We start from the raw sequence: 3,814 nt of genomic DNA, 5'->3' as shown, positions 1-3,814 counted from the left end.
TTCTGCTGCCACATCTTTCGGATCCTGAAGCTGGAATCAAGCAGCAGCTGCTGCTAAAACCATTACCCATGGTTTGTGCTTGTGTTGATGTGTTCGCAAATGTCTATACAGGCACACCTCGTACCTACATCTTGTTGTTGTTGGAGAATGTGATGCTGTTCTTGATCCCTTAATTTTTGTTCCCTTTTCCCACAGACTATTCATTTCATCTTTCTGACCTTTGGGATTAGAAGAATTAATTGCCACTTCATTTCAGACAATGAATTCTGTCCTTTGTTACGCCATGGATGCTGCCGGAATCCATCTTCTTCCCCAAAAATGTCTCTGTAATTTCTGATCCATTCACATTGTCATTTGATGAATTATTGTTCACCAAAACCGTCTCAAAGATTCAGTTTTTGATTTTTGTTTTACATTTTATTTCTTTTAGGGAAAAAGAAGACTCCAGTTCCGACGGAAACCCTAGATTTGAACCGCATCTTGCTCCGATCTAGGGTTCCAAGACCCAAATTTTTGCTCGATTTGGTGTCCTGTTGTTTACGAATTCCCATGATTTGATGTCCTCTACCCTAAGCTGCAATCGGAGGCCACATATCCTTTTAGCGGTGTCGATCCGAAAGATACCAGTCGAAAGATCGTTTCTTGCAGCAATGCGCGATTCGTAGGCCTTCCGGTTATGTCTCTCGCCTGTGGCATCCCCCTTCTCGAGTGCGTCTACTGCCTTGCGTACGGTCGCTGGGCCTGGAAGCGCCTGTTGCGCAGCGCCGGCCATGACAGCGAGACCTGGGGTCTTGCCAAGGCCGTTGAGTTAAAGACTCTGCCGCTACATCCTTGCGGTCTACGAGGATGACCTTGATAACTTCCGTTGGGCGCCACCGGCAGGGTACCGAATGAATCCTCAGCGGATGGTCCGCAGGAAAACATACGAAGACACCCATGGCAATGCGCCGCCTTACTTGATCTACCTTGATCACGCTCATGCCGCTGTAGTTCTTGCTGTCTTGTTAGACAACAGGCTTGGGAAGAGGCAATTTGATGGAGGATATGTGCACAATGGTCTGCTGAATGTGATGTCTTGAAGGAACTGTTGCAGAAGCATCCAGATTATTGCTTTAGCAGGACATCCATTGGGTTCTGGTGTGGCAGCAATGCTGACTACAGTGGTGGTGCAAAATAGGGACAAGGTGGGGATTGCAGATAGGAAGAGGAATGTGATAGCACCTGCAAGGTGCATGTCACTGAATTTGGCAGTAAGATATGCGGATGTGATCAAAGTGTTGTCGTCGATAGTTCATTTATCTGGTTGCAAATTACTCTGATAATGTCTGATCTTTATCTTGGGACTAAAGATTTCCAGTTCATGCATTCTGTGCCTATCAGGCTTCAAGATAGTCGAATGAGATCAAGCGACGACCAGAAGGAATAGGGGACAAACTCAAAGAAGACCTTTATCCAACCATGCTAAGAGCTCAAGCAATTACAGAGAAATTTTTTGAAAATTGCTATTGACAATATATATATATATATCAATGAAATATATATGAAGTAAAATGATAAGTACATCATTAGTTAATATTAGTGTGTTGTATGTGGGCTTTAGAATATTATAAAATGTTTCAGGTAGTTTAAAAAATAAATTAAATAAATTAAAAGTTGCTATGACAATATATATATATATATATATATATATATATATATATGTATATATCATTGAAATATATATGAAGTAAAATGATAAGTACATCATTTGTTAATATTAGTGTGTTGTATGTGGGCTTTAGAATATTATAAAATGTTTGAGGTAGTTTAAAAAATAAATTAAATAAATTAAAAGTTGCTATGACTATATATATATATATATATATATATATATATATATATATATATATATATATATATATATATATATATATATATATATATATATATATATATATCAATGAAATATATATGAAGAAAAATGATAAGTACATCATTTGTTAATATTAATGTGTTGTTTGTGGGCTTTAGAATATTATAAAACGTTAGAGGTAGTTTAAAAAATAAATTAAATAAATTAAAAGTTGCTATGACTATATATATATATATATATATATATATATATATATATATATATATATATATATATATATATATATATATATATATCAATGAAATATATATGAAGAAAAATGATAAGTACATCATTTGTTAATATTAATGTGTTGTTTGTGGGCTTTAGAATATTATAAAACGTTAGAGGTAGTTTAAAAAATAAATTAAATAAATTAAATGTTGCTATGACAATATATATATATATATATATATATATATATATATATATATCAATGAAATATATATGAAGTAAAATGATAAGTACATCATTAGTTAATATTAATGTGTTGTTTGTGGGCTTTAGAATATTATAAAATGTTAGGGGTAGTTTAAAAAATAAATTAAATATTGGCCAAGGTTCTTAATTTGTATGGTTATGGAGAAAATAAAGAGAATATTGCTCTAAATTTATGATTGTGTGAGAAGACCAAATGAAAAGAATCATATTCTATGAAAGCCAAAGCCTTCTCTTGATCATTCTTAAAGACTCAAATTATAAGGAAAAAAAAAATCGGAGAAGATCAACTACCACAAATGATAGCAACTCAAACCTCAACCGACAACATGCAAGTATTCCAATTTTCAATAATGAAAACTATAATTTCTGATTTGTGAAGATGAGAACCTTATCTTTTTCACTTAATCTATGGGATTTGATTAAGAATGATTATAATAACACTAATAACATGGGAACATGACAAGAGATCAAACAATTCGATAAAAAAAAAGAAACAATAAAGAGATACAGTAGCTGTTAGAAAGATTCAATAAGATGTTTCAGACGCAATCTTCTCAAGAATCATGCTGTCTACAAATTGAATAACTACTACACAACTTACGTAGTTGATCGACCAAGTGACTGAATGGGTCATTCACTGGCCTAATTAATCTCTAATTCACTAGTCCTGTTTTGGGCCTAGTTAATCCTTAATTGAGTTAGTAGGATTTCTTCCAAAATTAATTCAAATTAAGATCGTAACTATGATAGTTAAAGCTAAAATAATTACGATACAAGTAATTTAAGTTATTCGATACGTCAATTGTTCAATCGAACTCTCGGTGAACTTTCAACGAACTCTTGGTGATCTTCCGATCTTTCAGTGTATCCCCCGATTCATCTGGTCCAATGTTCGATTATTGACTTCGACCCAACATTCGATTCTTCTTTAATTATTTTATCTTTTTCACGAGAATAATTAGTCCTAAATCACTTATCTCAATACATGGATTAGATCATTAATTCACTAATTGATTTCAATAAAAAGTGCATCTTTCTTATTTATACATCACAATCTAAAAACTGTAGCTGTATGGTTTAAACATCAAAATTGATAGTCAGTACAGATATTATTTTTGATGAAAATATTATTTTGAATTAAAAAAAAAGAGAAAAAATATGAATATGTTAAAATACTGTTACCCAGGTTCAAGAAGATGTAAATAATATGGGTTCATCTTCGAATACCTCAAGTTCTACTATACCATCTTGTAGTTCTAAGTTCAGAATCTCCCAACTCAACTCCAGTCAAAATGAGAAGTTTGAATGACAATTATGGAAGATGTAATTTCTGTATGTTGGTGTCAAATGGATTGATAGACTTTAGAAGATATTGATGTAATTTTAAAAAATAAGACTTTAGAACTAATTGATAGACCTTAAAGCAAATATATTGTTGGTGTCAAATGAATTTATAAGGTGAACTCCAATTTAGAAGATTCA

General features: G+C 32.6%; 1 pseudogene; it reads left to right on the top strand.

The window, feature by feature from the left end:
- The first annotated feature begins 554 nt into the window (after window positions 1–554).
- LOC135609318 (uncharacterized) lies at window positions 555–1,319 on the top strand (annotated as a pseudogene).
- The last annotated feature ends 2,495 nt before the right edge of the window (window positions 1,320–3,814 follow it).

The sequence above is a fragment of the Musa acuminata genome, chromosome BXJ2-4 (assembly GCF_036884655.1).
Source record: "Musa acuminata AAA Group cultivar baxijiao chromosome BXJ2-4, Cavendish_Baxijiao_AAA, whole genome shotgun sequence".
Lineage (NCBI taxonomy): Eukaryota > Viridiplantae > Streptophyta > Magnoliopsida > Zingiberales > Musaceae > Musa > Musa acuminata.
Note: the sequence above shows the minus strand (reverse complement) of the source record. Positions and strands in the feature narration are given on the sequence as shown.